Source organism: Poecilia mexicana, unplaced genomic scaffold, assembly GCF_051168715.1.
Source record: "Poecilia mexicana isolate PSO_F unplaced genomic scaffold, ASM5116871v1 scaffold_3, whole genome shotgun sequence".
Lineage (NCBI taxonomy): Eukaryota > Metazoa > Chordata > Actinopteri > Cyprinodontiformes > Poeciliidae > Poecilia > Poecilia mexicana.
Window position 1 is genome coordinate 6,056,962 of NW_028263372.1, and position 18,522 is coordinate 6,075,483.

General features: G+C 40.1%; 1 long non-coding RNA gene across 1 annotated transcript; it reads left to right on the plus strand.

Moving 5' to 3' along the window:
• The first annotated feature begins 17,142 nt into the window (after positions 1 to 17,142).
• Positions 17,143 to 18,242, plus strand: LOC148160153 (uncharacterized). Its single transcript, XR_015762475.1, has 2 exons — positions 17,143 to 17,866; positions 18,051 to 18,242. It is a non-coding gene; the product is annotated as an uncharacterized LOC148160153 (long non-coding RNA).
• Positions 18,243 to 18,522: the final 280 nt, after the last annotated feature.

The window sequence follows — 18,522 nt, forward strand, 5'->3', positions numbered from 1 at the left end:
TTTCCATATGAGACAATATACCGTATTTTCCGCACCACAAGGTGCACCGGATTATAAGACGATTTTTGTGAAAATGTAGAAAATATGGTACCTTTTCTAAATGGGAAATCTTACCACTGGACTCACAATTAACACAGACAGGTCTTTGATGGACCTTAGCTGTTGTTGAGTCAGCCAAATAAGTGTAAAGTTATTTTTTTATTTAATGAGATGTGAAATCTCTCCCACCCCAATACCCCACCCATGTTCCCATCATCAAGGTGCACAAATGGCCGAGACCGTCTGTGGAATCTTCGTTATTCGACTGGAGAGTGCAGAGCCTGGCGATGCCATTGAGGATGTTGGGATTGTCCTGGACGGGGTGGAAGTGATGAACAACTTGAGCAATCTATCTTTACATGTTTTTCCAAAGACCGCAGTCAAAAACTAAATTTTAACTGTTACAGTTCGCAAAGTTGAGCGAATTTACTGACACATTTTATGTTGTTAAGAATTTGATCTATGCTAAACACAGCCCAGTTTTTTTCTGGAAAAACAAAACTGACCTTTTGTTGTTTATTTCAACTTTCAACTCAGCTGTTTTTTGTGCTGTGTAAAAAGAAAATGGATAACAATTTTGAAAATACAGTTCATGTTGTACTTTTTCTCATTGTTGAGTGTTCTTTCTTCTTTCAGTGTGGTCTTAAAACACTTCATTTAATAGCACTTAAGAAAATGTCTTTGATTTAACATAATTCAATCATGGAAAGATTTTCCACACGATTATATAGCTTTCTTTCAGCATGAAGCATGTTTGTTCAGCTAACTTAATTTTCATGAGTTGGATCAACTTAATTAAGTAGTGTGAAGTTATCAGTGTAAAATTAGTTAGGCTGGCTCTATTAAATTACATTGGGTCCAACTAAAGTAAATAAGTTGAATCAACCACAAAAATTAAGTTGAACCAACACATTTGCTTTAAATTGGAATAACCTTAATAAATTAAGTTGAACCAACACATTTCCTTTAAATTGGAATAACCTTAATAAATTAAGTTGAACCAACACATTTCCTTTAGATTGGAATAACCTTAATAAATTAAGTTGAACCAACACATTTGCTTTAAATTGGAATAACCTTAATAAATTAAGTTGAACCAACACATTTGCTTTAAATTGGAATAACCTTAATAAATTAAGTTGAACCAACACATTTCCTTTAGATTGGAATAACCTTAATAAATTAAGTTGAACCAACACATTTGCTTTAAATTGGAATAACCTTAATAAATTAAGTTGAACCAACACATTTCCTTTAAATCGGAGTAACAAAATTACATAGTGCTGAAATAAAGCAAAGTAATCAGGTGGAAAATCTTTCCATGATTTTTTTATGTTAATCCAAAGAGTTATTTTTTTCAGTGTCAAATCTGCACTTTCCAAGCTTACGTCTGGCTCAACGACTCCTACTCTCAGCTCCTTCAGACTAGCCAGCAGCAGTTAGCAAACACTTGGTGGAACTGCACATCTGCTGAGCTCATCATGCAAAGTACTTCTCAGTGCAACACAGGTAAAAATGTTCCTAAAGGGTTAACAGAGGAGCCATACTGTGATGACTTCAAGGAGGCAGAGTTTCAGAGAGAGCAGGAGTTTTTAAAAAGACAGAAGCCCAATTCCAAGGTGTTAAATTAGGAACCCAAATTTCTAAGTGATATTTAATATATATAGTACTTTTTATAATAGTTGAAGTTAACATAGTTACTGCCTGGAAACACTGAACTGAATGCAGAAGTTGTTTTGACGGCCAAACCTTTTTGCGGTTGTGTTGAAGTAACGCCTCACTACTGTAAGAGCAGTTAGGAAGAAAAGAAAATTGCAAAACTTAAATTTTAGGTTTACATTTTTCTTCAATAACAGACTAATTTTAAAAAACACATATTGTTAACCATAATTCATAGTTTGAGGACAGAAAGAGTTGAACAGAGAAGTGCTGAACCACAGGAAGGGCTCTGGCTCTGAGGATGACCCACGATTAATCTGATGACTGGGATCCACGAAGAAGCTCTGCAGCCTGGAACCCATGGTGTCGACCGGGAGGGCAGGAGCCTGTCGGACTTCTTTGGTGTGGAAATGAAGACCAGGCAGGCTGGGTGGAGATGAAGGACCAAGACAGACAGACTACACAATGGAAAAAGATCTCCAGCAGTACCAGCTATGAGAAGAGCCAACAATGCTGCCACTGGTGTGAGAACCACACCACTGGCAGAAGCTGGAACTGATCCTGTAGCTGCAGAGGCAGACTATGGAACTGGGGTTCCACACTACCTCCTCAAAAAGACTAGTAAAATATCTGGATGACTAAAAGAAGGTTCATGTTTAGGTTTATTTCAGACCTTTGCAAGAACAAAGCAATCAGATAAAAGAAGGGTTCGCTTGTCTGAATCCTTCTGTCATGTTGAAGGGGCTGTGGTAGGATCTAAACACAGTCAACAAACCAGAGTGTCAGATAATGTCCAATCTATATTTAATAAACCAAAAAGGAAACTTACATGAAGCAGAGAAACAACTGAAGTAAAAGAAACCAGCAGGAAGGAATAATGGAGGAGTCTACCAGAGAAAGAGGAGCTTAAACACTGAGGAAGAGGAGGAAAGGACGAAGGTAGAAGAGCTAATCACAGGGGAGTGGATGCAACACCGGGTGGAAATACAGAAAATACAAAAGAAAAGACCAAATATAGACCAAATATATTGTTTGAATTTTCAAAATAAAATGAATGAATAAAAAAGGAATCATTCATTATTGCTGATGGAGGATCAGTCAGGTAACTTGGGGACTGTTGCTGTTATTTGGACATTAAAATGCATCCAAAACTCAACCAGTAGCTCCCTGTCCCACCTGCACACTGGTACCACAGCCCTGATTCTCCATTATTGTACTATTAATGTCATTTATTTTCCATCCCTTGTGACCCTTGGCAGTTCTGCCATCATGTCCGTCTCCCAGTCACACCAGCAGTTAAATCCTTGATCTGTTGCTTCCTGGTGAGAAAGCTCTTTTCTGTTACTACGGCATGCAAAACGTGGCATTAGTCACCAGCTAGCCTCCGCTGACACACTTGCTGTGTGAGGGAGATTAATGCCCACTACGGACACTTTATTATTCTCTCACTCCCTTCCTTTTTCTCACTCTTACTCTCTCTGTCTTTCTACTTCACCAACCAGTCACACAATTAATTGCCTGCTATATGCCTCCCTTCTCTCTCTCTCTTTTCTCCTTTCCTCTTTTCTCACCAGAGTGACCGATGGGGAGAGGAACACGATATTAGAGATGAATGCACACTAAAAACAGACTCTTCAAACCATATTTTCCTATCTTTATCAAGTTGGTAAAAAAAACAAAAAAAAAACTACATAACAGTTTTAGTACTTCACTGGACCCAGTTTAGGAATCTTAAGTTCAGTTTAAATCTCTGGTTGTCTAAACGCCATTGAAAGTGAAATGTCTCATGTGGTGGGGAGCTCGGTTGGAAAATCAAAAGAAAGCACAATACCAATATCTGAAAAAATAAAATGTGTTATTTTGCAAATCTCATACAAAATATGATATTTAAAACAAGGTTAAAAAACTGCATTGATGTTTAGACTCCATGGACAGTTTTTTGCTGCCGAAGGACACAAAAGGCTTTTGAAGAAGTTCTTTTTTTGTTGCTGTTCGTAAAGCCGTTCTCTTTCTGATGCCACCTGGTGTTTGAGGGACTGCAGTTGGCTCCAGTGACCAGCTTAATTTAGCCTAGGATCGTCCAGTTGGATCCTGCGGCTCAGGGCTGGTGAAATGTTTTGGAGTTTACTGCTTCACTTTTTGTTCCATAACTCTCAGAATCGTTTAAGAATTTTCTGTCTTACTGGGTCCAAACTCAAGAAGCTTCATGAACTGATAAACAGCCTGTTTCAGTTCAATGGTTGTTTGCAATAAATTCAATTAAATTTTGTTAATCAAGGACAGACTAAATCATATACATAATAAAAAAAAAGATACCATTGTTTTGTATGAAGGTTCTTGAGCCTCAGGCTGATTTGCAAACCCAGATCTCAGTTGGAATTTAAAAAAAAAAAAACATAGCAAATTTAGAAATTCCCAACACACATATATGCTGAAATACTGCAGCTATTAACAGAAAATACATAAAAATGCACATCAGAGACACATTCTCCACAACAATATAGATTGGTAACAATATTTGTTTTTATTTCAGCCATTGTTCCACCAGGGAATTAAAAACTCTAAAATGTTAATATTTTTATTGCTGATGCTTAAGAGATTAATGCTTGCTCAATATTTCTGGTTTCACTCCCATTTCTCTCTCTCTCTCTCTCTCTCTCTCTCTCTCTCTCTCTCTCTCTCTATATATATATATATATATATATATATATATATATAAATATATATATATATATATATATATATATTATATATATATATAGGATGCAAGATGCTGGCAGGGAAAGCATACATGGAACGACATAACCAAGTGGCGGGCATAGTGTACAGGAACATCTGTGCCGAATATGGACTGGAAGCCCCGAGGTCAAAGTGGGGAACACCCCCAAAGGTGGTGGAGAATGACCGAGCTAAGATCCTGTGGGACTTCCAGATCCAAACAGACAAGATGGTAATGGCGAACCAACCGGACATTGTGGTGGTGGATAAAGAACAGAGGAAAGCCGTTGTGGTGGATGTAGCAATACCAAGTGACCACAACATCAGGAAAAAGGAGCATGAGAAACTGGAGAAATACCAGGGCCTCAGAGAGGAACTGGAGAAGGCCTGGAAGGTGAAGACCACAGTGGTGCCTGTGGTCATAGGGGCCCTCGGGGCAGTCACCCCCAAACTGGAGCAGTGGCTCAAACAGATCCCAGGAACAACATCAGACATCTCAGTCCAGAAATGTGCAGTTCTAGGCACAGCCAAGATACTGCGCAGAACCCTCAAGCTCCCAGGCCTCTGGTAGAGGACCCGAGCTCAGAGGATGAAAGAGACCACCCGCGGAGGGTGAGAAGGGAATTTTTTTTTATATATATATATATATATATATATATATATATATATATATATATATATATATATATATATATATATATATATATATATATATATATATTATATATATTATATATTACATTTTGAAGTAATAAAGCTTCAAAATGTAAAAAAAAAAAAAAATATATATATATATATATATATATATATATATATATATATACATATATATATAATATATAATATATATATATACATATATATGATATAGATATATATATATATATATATATATATATATATATATATATATATTTTTTTTTTTTTTTTTTTTTTTTTTACATTTTGAAGCTTTATTACTTTCTTAAAATCCAACAATGGAAAACATAAATTCGTTTCCATTTTTCAACAGGTTTTATAATTGTATTTAGGAGTGCATCAGGTTATCTATTTACAATATGTGAATGGTTGTTTAGATTTTTGTTTTACACATGAACAAAACATTGAGCAGTGTAAACTTTTCAATGTTTTGTGAAGGCCAAACGTCTGAATGCTTTGGTCAGGCAACCCACTTAGTTTCTTAATACTTTAACTGTTCCTTTAAATCAAACAAAACGGGTCTCATCAAAATTTGATCTCAGAATCAGTTAGTTTTAAAGTCACAGTGTTAAAAGTAAAACATCCCTAATGTAGTTTTAATCTGCTCACTCAACACACACTGTTTAATCTCTTAAAGATGCAGAATGTAGCTTTTATTAAAAATATGTTGTTGTTCTTTTTTTTCCATATTTTTTAAAACTATCTCTTTGTTGTGACAGAATGTTATCAGACAGAAAATCTGTGAAAAAAATTGAGCTCCTCCCTGTGCAGAAATACACCGCTCTGTCAGAAACAACCAATCACAGCCAGAAGGACGGCGCTGTCAATCATGCTTGTTCACTGTTCACACTAAATCCCTTGCTCTCTGCTGCGCTATGGCTTCTTTGCTATATAAGAGTCTGTCTTGAATGCTCGGGCTAGTTAGCATAGCCCCTGTGAATCACATGCATGAGCTTGATTGACAGCACTAAGACCTTCCTCTTGGCTCTGATTGGCTGTTTCTGACTGGGAGCGGTTCTTTTCTGCAGATGGCAGTAGGAGCACTGGGAAGAACTTGATTTTTTGTCGTAGATTATGTGTCTCATATATTTGTGACACTTTTAATAAATATGCAAAAACCATAATTTTCATAAATTACAGCAGATTCAATGCAGACAGATAATTCCAAAATCTAAAGAAAAAATGGAAGGAATGGCTCAATAGCAGAGACATATGAGGCACAATTTAAAAGAATACAATCCTATTAATTCTGAAGGCCCATAAACGCCTTAATCTCCGGGATATGTTGAACAGATGTTAGGGTAACCTGTACATACCCATCTTCACACACTCCACTGATCAGAAAACATGACACACCTCTCGGGGACCCAGATAAAAATAAGCTGAATGCGAGAAGAGAAAGCAGGGAGAGCAAACATCCTTTAAAAGTTGACATTAAATATAGTGACACCAGAGAGCAATTAAACCAATCAATCTTGCTCTTGCTCCGGAGCCAACATCTGGTCCGGCGGTCCTGGTAGACCACTGTCTGGGGTGAGGAGAGGGGGCTTGTGTCGGACAGACACTTTGAGCTGTCCTTCAGTGAACTCCTTTTTTCCTCACACACTCGCAAGCAGTAGATTGAGTGAAAAACAACGTTCAGGTACACACAGGTCCACATGGACCTGATGTCAGCCGGTTCTGCTGCGCTGTTCCTTTTGTTATAAATAACAACAGGCCACCTGGACTCCTCCAGCATGTTTGGTACAGCTCCGGCATACGTGTGTGTGCATGTGCAGGTGCGTGTGAAGAAGTATGTGTGTGTGTTTCTGCATCCACTGCAAGGCCTTAATGATCCCCCTGGCTAGCCAGGATGAGCCCAGGCTCAAAGGAAAGCAGAGCACCTTATCCCGGGCTAATGGGACAACAGAGGATTGAGTCTGTGTCTGTGACTGCGTGCGTGCGTGTATGTGTGTGAGGAGAGTGTACACAGGCGGTGTGTGTGCCGTACATGTACTTATGTGCATGCGTGCTGGTGTTAATGGGACGGCAGAGGATTGGTTGGAGGACTGACTGGTGGCAGAGACGGATGGCCTGGGACAGAGACTGTGCTGACAACCAGTGAATACGGGGCAACGTTGCAGAAAGGTCAACGGTACTCACACACACACACACACACGCACGCACACACACATGCATGCACATAATAATGTCAGGAGAGGAAAAAATAGCGGAGGTATGTGTCTCATCTGAGCATGTGTGACTTTCAAAGTTTTGTCGGCGTATGTTGCTGCTTTAAGAATCAGAAAGTTTTGGCACAGAAAAATGACCGCATACAAACGTTCATCAATAAATCACTGAAGAGCATGGGCAATTATCAGTTCAACAACTAAATACTGATGAACAAATATTTGGCAGATAAACTGAAACAGAAAAAAAAAACTTGGGCAAATTGAGTCTTGACAGTTTTCATTACTTCTACATAAAAATGTGAAGTGATAAAGCATGTGACCTTACAGCAAGCACTGAAAAACTCAAAATCTTACCAGGTGATTTTGGTCTAGTTTCTAGACAGCAAATGTCTTTATATACTAGAAATACAACAAAACCAACTGATAAGTAACTTTTCAACAAGACGGTTTAAGTCGATAATTCATTAATTTCTGTTCAATTGGCAGATTTTTCCACTAACATGGGAGAAATGTCGTAAGTGAAATAATCTAATTAAAATACTTTTTCATTAATTTCAAAGAATTATTCTCTTAAATTGAGCTCCTGTGTCTCGCTGAAAAGGTATAATCTGCTGAAAAGGTACTTATAGGTTGACTTCTTCCAAGAAACCAGAAACTAGATCAAAACTCCTTGGTAAGATTTGGTGTTTATGAGATTTCCATGAACCTCTCGCTACATTTAAACCCTGACACAAAAACAATCACCTCAGTATTTGATAGCTATCATAATGAGAGGTAAATTGTTAATTTCACTAATCTAATCAGACTGATTTTAGTTAAAGAGGGATAAATGTACTTGAACCCATTTGTTGTTGGTTTTTTTTGTTTGTTTTTTTCAACATTTACCAAAGAAAAGTGTTCAGTCATTTCCATTTACATGCAAAGTTATTATGACTGTGAAGCTTCCTGATTTGTATTTCATATTTTCAAACATCAGCTCCTTCCAGAAATCCCACTATAATCTGCTGAGGACTTTGTTTTCCAGCCTCTTGTGTTAGAAGACAAACTATGAAAATGAACGTGGCTTGAAGATCAGAACACAGACTCTTTGAACCTGTGGCTAATTCTCAAGATTTTAACTCCAAAGAGAACCAATAATGGGTTTTCAAAAAGTAGGTGGAATGTACTGAAATGTGACTGAGCACTACCAAGAGAAGAACTGGTCACTATCAGTCAGGACTTGGCCTGGAAGTTTAAATCCAACTTGTCAACAGGTGTAAAAGAAATGAAGAGTCACTATAATAATTCCCTTCTCACCCTCCGCGGGTGGTCTCTTTCATCCTCTGAGCTCGGGTCCTCTACCAGAGGCCTGGGAGCTTGAGGGTTCTGCGCAGTATCTTGGCTGTGCCTAGAACTGCACATTTCTGGACTGAGATGTCTGATGTTGTTCCTGGGATCTGTTTGAGCCACTGCTCCAGTTTGGGGGTGACTGCCCCGAGGGCCCCGATGACCACAGGCACCACTGTGGTCTTCACCTTCCAGGCCTTCTCCAGTTCCTCTCTGAGGCCCTGGTATTTCTCCAGTTTCTCATGCTCCTTTTTCCTGATGTTGTGGTCACTTGGTATTGCTACATCCACCACAACGGCTTTCCTCTGTTCTTTATCCACCACCACAATGTCCGGTTGGTTCGCCATTACCATCTTGTCTGTTTGGATCTGGAAGTCCCACAGGATCTTAGCTCGGTCATTCTCCACCACCTTTGGGGGTGTTCCCCACTTTGACCTCGGGGCTTCCAGTCCATATTCGGCACAGATGTTCCTGTACACTATGCCCGCCACTTGGTTATGTCGTTCCATGTATGCTTTCCCTGCCAGCATCTTGCACCCTGCTGTTATGTGCTGGACTGTCTCAGAGGCCTCCTTGCACAACCTACACCTTGGGTCTTGTCTGGTGTGGTAGATCTGAGCCTCTATTGCTCTGGTGTTTAGTGCCTGTTCCTGGGCGGCCAGGATGAGGGCCTCTGTGCTGTCCTTGAGTCCAGCTTTCTCCAGCCATTGGTAGGATTTCCTGATATCAGCCACATCAGTTATTTGTCGGTGGTACATCCCATGTAGGGGCTTGTCTTCCCATGATGGTTCCTCCAGCACCTCGTCCTCTGTTCCCCATTGTCTGAGACATTCGCTGAGCACATCGTCCATTGAGGCTTTGTCCTTGATGTATTTATGGATCTTGGATGTTTCATCCTGGACAGTGGCTCTCACACTCACTAGTCCTCTGCCTCCTTCCTTACGGCTTGTGTACAGTCTCAGGGTGCTGGATTTGGGGTGGAACCCTCCATGCATGGTTAGTAGCTTCCGAGTCTTAACGTCCGTGGCCTTTATCTCTTCCATTGGCCAGCTAATTATTCCGGCAGGGTATCTGATTACTGGTAAGGCATAGCTGTTTATTGCACGGATCTTGTTCTTGCCATTGAGCTGGCTTCTCAGGACTTGCCTTATTCGTTGGAGGTATTTGGCTGTGGCTCCTTTCCTTGTGACCTCATCGAGGTTGCCATTTGCTTGTGGTATTCCCAGGTACTTGTAGCTGTGCTCTATGTCTGCTATTGTTCCCTCTGGGAGTGAGACCCCTTCTGTGTGGATGACCTTCCCTCTCTTTGTAACCATCCGGCCACACTTCTCTAGTCCGAATGACATCCCAATGTCAGTGCTGTAGATCCTGGTGGTGTGGATCAGTGAGTCGATGTCTCGCTCGTTCTTGGCGTACAGCTTGATGTCATCCATGTAGAGGAGGTGACTGATTGTGGCCCCATTCTTGAGTCGGTATCCGTAGCCAGTCTTGTTGATGATTTGGCTAAGGGGGTTCAGGCCTATGCAGAACAGCAGTGGGGACAGAGCATCTCCTTGGTATATGCCACATTTGATGGACACTTGTGCAAGTGGTTTGCAGTTGGCTTCAAGGGTGGTTTTCCACAGCCCCATCGAGTTTGCAATGAAGGCTCTTAGAGTCCTATTGATGTTGTACATCTCTAAGCATTCAATGATCCAAGTGTGTGGCATTGAGTCATAGGCTTTCTTGTAATCAATCCAAGCGGTGCACAGGTTGGTGTGTCGGGTTTTGCAGTCTCGGGTGACTGTGTGGTCTACAAGGAGTTGGTGTTTGGCTCCTCTGCTATTTATGCCGATGCCCTTCTGTGCCGTGTTCATGTATTTATCCATGTGCCCGCTTATCTTAGCTGCTATGATGCCTGACATGAGCTTCCATGTTGTAGAGAGACAGGTTATCGGCCGATAGTTGGATGGGACTGAACCCTTTGAGGGATCCTTCTGGATCAGGATTGTGCGCCCTTCAGTTAGCCATTCAGGGTGAGTCCCATTCTGTAGCAGCTGGTTCAGTTGAACTGCCAGTCGCTCATGGAGGGCAGTGAGTTTCTTTAGCCAGTAGGCATGGATCATGTCAGGCCCTGGTGCTGTCCAGTTTTTCATACCCGAGACTCTTTCTTGGACATCTGCCACAGTGATGGTTACCGGGGCTTGTTCAGGGAGGTTGCTGTGGTCCTCTCGTAGAGAGGTTAGCCACTGTGCATTGCTGTTGTGGGACGCCTCCCTTTCCCATATGCCTTTCCAGTATTGTTCAGTCTCCAGGCTTGGTGGGTCTGCTCTGTTGTTATTACCCTGCCATTGAGAGTACACTTTAGCTGGTTGGGTGGAGAAGAGCCGGTTAATCCTCCTGGCTTCATTCTCTCTTGTGTATCTCTTTAGGCGGCTGGCCAAGGCTTGGAGCCTTTGTTTGGCAGTTTCGAGTGCTTCAGGTATGGGCATCTGGCTGTACTTCTTAGGTACTGGTCTTTTCATTGCACCTCTTTGGAGCTCTGACAGTTGGCTCACTTCCCTCCTTGTTATCTTGATCTTAGCCTCTAACCGTCTTTTCCATGATGGATATTGGGTCTCATAGTTGCTCTTATAGCCGAGCATTTCAAGGATCACTGATGCTGAGTTGTATATCAGCTCATTGGTTTCTGTTATGGTGTTGGTAGGGATTGTTCTCAATGCTGCATTCACATCTTGAATGAGACTTTCTGATGGTACTTCACTCAGCCGTTGTAATTGGCGTCGGGGTTGCCTGGTGTTCATTCGGGCCACGATTCTCTTTCTCAGGTCAGTTGCTGTCTCGTTCAGCTTTGATAGTTTGTTCATTACTGGGGCTGTATACCCAGTCTCGGGGTGGGGAGTAGTTAACTCCCCCCTGACCTTACCTTTGGGCTCCTCCCTTTTGCCGTAGCATTTGTGTTGTACCTCGTCAATCTCAAGTTGTGATAGCAGTTGCCGTTTGCGGATGTTGGAACACTGAGCTACTAGTTGTTTGGCAGTCATTGTAGACTGTGGGTGTTGAAGTAACCATTCCACCCTCAGTCTTTGCATGTAACCCCTCTGACTAGGGTTACTTGAGTAGTAGCATTCCAACAGATCCACTATATATATATATAGATCCACTATATATATATATATATATATATATATATATATATATATATATATATATATATATATGTAATGTTCATAAGTCCTTCTCTTTATCTTTTCATTCCATTCAAATGTTTTGTTATTTTAATTTTTTATTCATGTTGACTTGATAAGCCTGAGCAAGATTTGAGTTTTTATGTTGTATCGCTGTTTGAAATGAGAAACTTCACCTTCTTTTTTATCTATTATTTATTTGAGAAAATAATCTATTTTTTTCCTATAATGTACCTGGTGGTAACAGAATAGGATAGAAGAATTTTGAATTAAAAAACACGTTATTTTAGTAATTATTTCCCCCGGTTTAGTTCTCATGTTTGGACTTTGTCCTTACTTGTTGTGATGAACAGATTTGCTATAGTCTACTCTGTCATGGTCAGGTCATCAGGTTGTTTGTACTTTTTGGATGTACAACATGTTGCTGGTCTGCTCTGGTTTTACATTGAAAGTCCCTGGAAGCCTGTTTTAGCTCCAGATGTTTTTAAGTCTCCATGGTGACAGAAAATCACGTGAAAGGAAGGAAAAGATTTACAGAAAATAAAAAAAGCATATATAATGTGAAATCTATTTAAAAGTACAAAGATCACTTTTATTACAATAGTTTCTTCTCTGTTGTTTATTGTTCTGTTTTACCATTCAGGCAGGGACGGCTCTCAAATGTCTGAATGTGCAAGTGTGTATTTGTGTGAGATCAGAACATCCCTGTGGCCTGGAGCATATGTCTGCCCATACCAAGGTCACTGGGTTAAGTAGCATTCAGGCCGGGGAATATGCTGCTGCAGCTCTGGCACTGATACAACAGTAACACAAGCCTGGGATCACTGAGGTATCACAGGCCAGTTGCCATTTAAACAGCTATAATTGATGATTTTTTTTCATACTATACAAATCACATACAGTAACTGTTTCTCAGAATGTAATATTGTTATAAAGTAGAGAAAATTTACATAAAGATTGTATTCTTCTTTTGATGAATTAAATGGGTAGATGTAAAACTCTATCTATTGGAAAAAATACTTAGTGGTCCAGACAAAATAGTCTAGACTGGCTGTATTTTTTATTTTTTTATTTTTATTTTTTGAGCTGCAGAACAGGGATGGAAATCCAAACAATTCAGTTGTGACTGGGTTGGGCCAGTAAGTCAGAGAGTCCAGTAGAGGCATCAGTAATGGAGCAGCAGGAGCTGCATTTCCATTATAAATGGATGTAAAACTTGTTGATCTGCTAAACTTGACAAAATACAATATTGCAATTTTGGTGTTTCCATTAAATAAGAAATTAAAACCATGCATCATTAAGCTTGTTAACATGACAAATCATTAAAAATCATGGCAGCGACCGATGTAAATACATAATATATATTCATAAATCAGTCATGGTGTTAACGCTCATCATCTGTCAGCCAATCAGAGGAGACATCAGAGTCTCATTCAGGTGTTGGAGCGAGTGGTTACATATGTGACGTTTTGGGAAAATTGTAGTTGGAGATTTTACAGAATAGTTATTGGTAGGGTTAGGGTAAGAATGGCAAACAACTTTATGAACTGTGATGCTGAGCTCTGGTGGAGCCAGCTGCACATGCTCCAAGAAGGACAGTTCCTTGCTGTACTCATACTGGAGTGATGTGGAAAAAGTGGCAGTTTTCCAAAATACACAACTCATATCAATTCAAATTCTTCCTGTTGGCAGGAAAGATCTTTTGTAGCAGTCTGTATTGCAGTGAATTTGAGGAAACCTCTGACTAAAGGATGGTCAAGGTTGTCCATCATTTTCTTGATTTTATGAAAATCCTTATTTCCATCATCATCTCCAGAGGTTCCACAGTCATCACTGGAGAAATGAAGGAACATGATCCTCACAGCACTGCCACTGTCATCTGCTTCATCCACATGACAGTGGGTTTGCTGAAGCAGGTTTATGATGGCGTCTTCAACTCCACAGCTTCCTGATATGAGCTTGTCTGCTTACTCAGGTGGGCCAACAGAAGTCTCTCCAGGACCTTCGTGATCTGGGATGTCAAGCCAACAGGTCTACAGTCATTGATGACTGATGGGTGAGTTTTCTTCGGTACCACAAGAAAACTGAGAAGCTGTCAGTGTTGGTTGCCCAATGAGGCAACTGAGCTTTTAGGCAACCAGAAGAAAAGCTACTGTCAAGTAAAATGGAGGCCTGTCTGAGCTAACTATGGCTTTGTGTTTTCCTGTCTGCCTAAACCAGCCCCATTAGCCATCAGTGCCAGGCATTTTCCCACACAGAGGTTAATTGTATTGTTTCAGTTTTTTTGGCATTATTCTGCTTTCCACAAGTCCATGATACAAAAGTGTTGGTCTCCATGTGGCTTTCAAGATATCACAGTGGTCAATATTTGACTTACTTGGTATTCAAGGTGTAGGATACTGGAGTGTAGTTATTTGTACCACAAGTGTAAGCTTCAATCAGGGATAAAGACTTTTGAAAAGATTTGTTGAATTTTGATGAAACTATTTTTTCCATAAAAAGTTTTGTCAAATCAAGGTAGTAAATAGTATAGCATTGTTTTAACCATTTTTTTTCAATGACAAATTCAAGAAAGCAATATGATTTTATTGGATAGATGAGAACATCATTAACAGAGTCCATGTTCACTCAGAGATTAGCCTGTGTGAGCAAAATGAATTTTCCTGCATACCTGGCAGGTTGTGGGAAAACGTTTGCAATTCATGACAATAAGAAAGAAGTTCAGTGTGTGCTGACTGGGAAATACCTCTGTCTTACAAGTTTGTCCAGCTGGGCCACTGTCCACTTGCCTGCTCCAAGCCCCCAGGCGGTGGCGTCCAAAACCGTAATCTCCATTTCTTTTGGCCATACAAACGCATTTTCCGCAACCTGCAATAGATGATGATTGTAATCTAAAATAAATGAAAGGGAAAAACACAGGAGAGGGGAGGGTAGCGGGAATAAGAGGAGGAGGGGGACCAAAGCATGGAGACGGAGAGCATTATCACCTTGGCCAAGCATCTGAAGTTAGGAAAAAAAAAAACAAAGGGTGTGAGAGAGAAAAGAAGGTCCACGAGCAAATTCATCTTCCCCTGCTACAATCAATCTCTGGCCAAAAGAAATACACAATAACTAGGCAGGAAGAGGCCAAGATTAATGGGCCACCGACATCTCCACTGACCAGCATCCACCTCCACCCGATACCACCTCGCTCTCCTCCTCTCCACTTCTCTCCCCCTCTTTCACATGCCCTCTTTCTTTCTCCTGTCTCTTTTTCACCCCATCCCTTTTCCCCCCTAATACTTTTACACTCCCTCTCACAGAGCCTCCTCCCTTCACCCCCACATACACACACTTACAAACACACACCTCCTCCCTGCACAAACACCTTGTTTCTACCCCATGCGGTGATCTATCGTTTCTGCTGACTGTTTTACAAGTGCATTAGCAAGCTTTAATGAGAGCAACCAGGCACTGAACAAATGCATGCAAGGGCAAACGGGCCGAAGGTTCATCCTCTAACTCTGTCCATCGTGGGGCAAAAGGAGGGATGAACTGGTTCAGCATGGAGGGTAATCTCTTATTTCTACAGTGTTTGTAAGAACTGCTCACCTCTCTTGGATGTTTTAGCCTTTTACTGCTTTTACAACTCAGTCGTGATCAACAAAATCTGTTTGTTGTTTTTCGGAAAAGTGTATAAAGTTTATTGCACTGTTACTCAATTATTTCCTGTCACATAGTTGTTGTTACGGCCCCCTCAATGGAACTGCTATGGAGAACCTGATGCTTAATATTTATCTGTAAAAACCACTGTGTTGTGCATACAATCAGCTGATAATCGAAATGGATCAATGAAATGAGCTGCAACAGCTCTAATTTTAAGTTTTTGCAGTTCATTTTATGGTTTTAAGTCTTAAATCAATGTACAAGTTCAGTTTATTAACTGAGTTTGTTGCACTGAATCCAGACTGCCCAGTCTATGATTCTCAAAAGAGAAAATGTGGAAATGATTCAGTGGGATGTGCATAATATGTAGACTAAGCTCAGTAACATTGAAAGACTTTTAAACTGTAAACATTGGTTTACTTTTTTTGTGCAAAATATGCAACAATATTGCTTATATTTCAGTTCTTTGGAAGAGATGCAAAGTGCTCAACATTTTTCAGTCACAGAGAACCCAGGGGATGTTGGGCTTTGTAGGCTTCCTGGTCTTTTACAGGTCATTGCTTGTCTCTGTTGTTTCCTTCATTTTCTTTTCAACACAAATTTCTCCATCTTTCCTCCTCCGTCAGCTCTCTATTCTGAGTAGATTATTTCTCACTCGAAATTAGTGACTATAAAACTGACAAAATGTAGAAAAGCTACATGGTTTCTTGTAAATGTCTAAGATTCAATCTGACTATTAAAATATTTCAGCAGTTTTAGTTATTAATATTTGTTTTTGTAATTAGTGGTTTTGTCATGATCCAGGTTTTGGTCCCAAGTTTTCTCTTTAATCCCCTCCACCTGGGCGTTAATTGACACAGCTGGTTTTGTTTTCTTGATCGGTTTCTCTGGGCATATTTAAGCTCATCTGTGTCTCTGTTTTCTTTTTGTTGGATCCTCTGTGTTGCTCGGTGTAGCTCATGTCTGCATCGGTGTGTGAGGAAGTTGCCAGTTTAAGAAATAAAGTACCTGATTACTGCTTACCTGGGCTCCACTCGATCTTCTTCTCCCAAATGATGGCAAGTTATGACAGGTTTAGGTTGAATGGCTGCATAACAATAAAGCAAATTTTGTTTTACATTACCAATAATTTGCATGGGTCAATCATGTACATGGTCTCTGTCATAATGTCAAAACTTATTTGCTGTAAGTTAAGCAAAAGCTAAATTAGTTTTAAAAAGATGAAAGGGAAGCATCTGTTTTTAGCTGCTGCTACATAAGTAGCAGTTATTTAATTTGTTTCATCTTGAAAATCATTTAGTAAATAGTCATTGCAAGGTGATGACTTTATTATATAAACTTTAAAGACTTAAAGTTTATATAAATAAAGTTCATTATTGTTGTTACTGTTACATTCCCTGCAGTTTCCTAAATAACTTTGCCCTATTTTACCAGGCGCTGTACAGAACTCTGTACAGCGCCTGGTTTTCTAGTTTTCTAGTAACCAGATATGGATCACTCAGTGCATATCTGGGTAGTGTCTAATCATGTCATTTATTGCATTTCATTTATCCGTCCAGTTTTGCATATATGTGCTGCTTATGTGTAATAATAAAAGTGATCACAAAAAATGTATCACAATGTTGAATTTTATGATCAAGTACATTCTGTGAAAACTTCTTAAGTAAAATCTCCATTTAGGAGATTCTGTTACTTTGCTAGATATTAAGGATTCTGTCTAAGCCATTCAACATGAATATGTTTTTTTTAAAACACCAATCCATGACAAGGAACCATTTAAGTAGCTCAGGCAAAGCAAATCAATTCTTTCTTTTCAGTTTTAGCTTTTTGTCTATTGAAAATCCTTATTTATGTATACCAAGCTTGCAGTACATTCTGTCATGGGTGCCTCATATCCAGGTCATAGTGATTTATATCAACCTACAAAATGGGTGTAAACTGTGCTCTTTATAAAAAAAAAAATTGTAAAAAAAAAAACAGCTGAATTTCCCCATAAGATAAGGCTCCAACTTCCTACGAAGTGATGAAAATACTGAAAACAACAAGAATAATAATGAGAATAAACCAATCTAATCATTCCTTATCAAAAATCACAGAAGAGGGTTGTTAGGTTTTGGTTAGAGTAAATCTGTCCTGGTGTTGTTGTTATAGTTATATACGTGCTCTCAGATTATCTGAGTAATCATATCTGCTGCATTGTATCCACCCGGCTCTCATAAGTACCTGCTCAAGCCCAGCAGATAGCAAACACACCCCCAGCTGCCCTGTATGGGGAAAGAAGTGCAAGTGTGTTCATGGCCACATTTGTTATCTGTTTGGACTTTGTCTGGGTGTGTATGCACAGCCCTGTTTGCGTGTGTTTGTGTGTTTTTACATGGGGCCAGGAGATCCCAGAGGAGGCGAGGACAGAGAGAGAAAGAGCCGGTCCCCCAGCACACAGAGGTAAAAATTCATTTCTTGAGGGCCATATATCAACGGGTATTTGTTTAATGAGCGCCAGAGTGGAAAGATGTATAGAACATGTCAGGCGTCCACTTGCAATGCGTTGTGGATAGCAGATAGCATCACACAGTGTGACCGCTCACTCTGTCTCTCTGCTCGCCTTTTTTTTTTTTTTTATCTCCAGCCTCCCCTCTCCCTATTATAAATGAGAGACAGAGGGGAAACAAGAGGTAAAAATAATGGAGAAGAAAAGAGGGAAGGAAAAGGAAACACACACAAAGACAAAGGCTGTTGGAAGCTGGCGCCTAAATGTCAGCACGCATTTTCGGCGACACGTGCGGATGAACAGGGAGGAGGAACGGATGTCTGCGCTAAATGGAGAATTAAAAATGAAACAAAAACTGAAGTTCTGGAAGGGATCCAGTTTCAATCCGGCCTAGTCGGCTATCAGCGCCCAATCTGCATTAATTTGTTTGGTTTTTATCAAGCACATGGCAGCACGAGAGCTACATGGAGGAATCTAGGTACACACACATACACACACACACACACACACATGCACACAGCATGCTTCCTGGCATGCCTAACTAACCTGTGCTCCCCCCCTGGCAGATCCCCTTGCTTTTGTTAAGATATGTAAATGGGATGCATGAGGA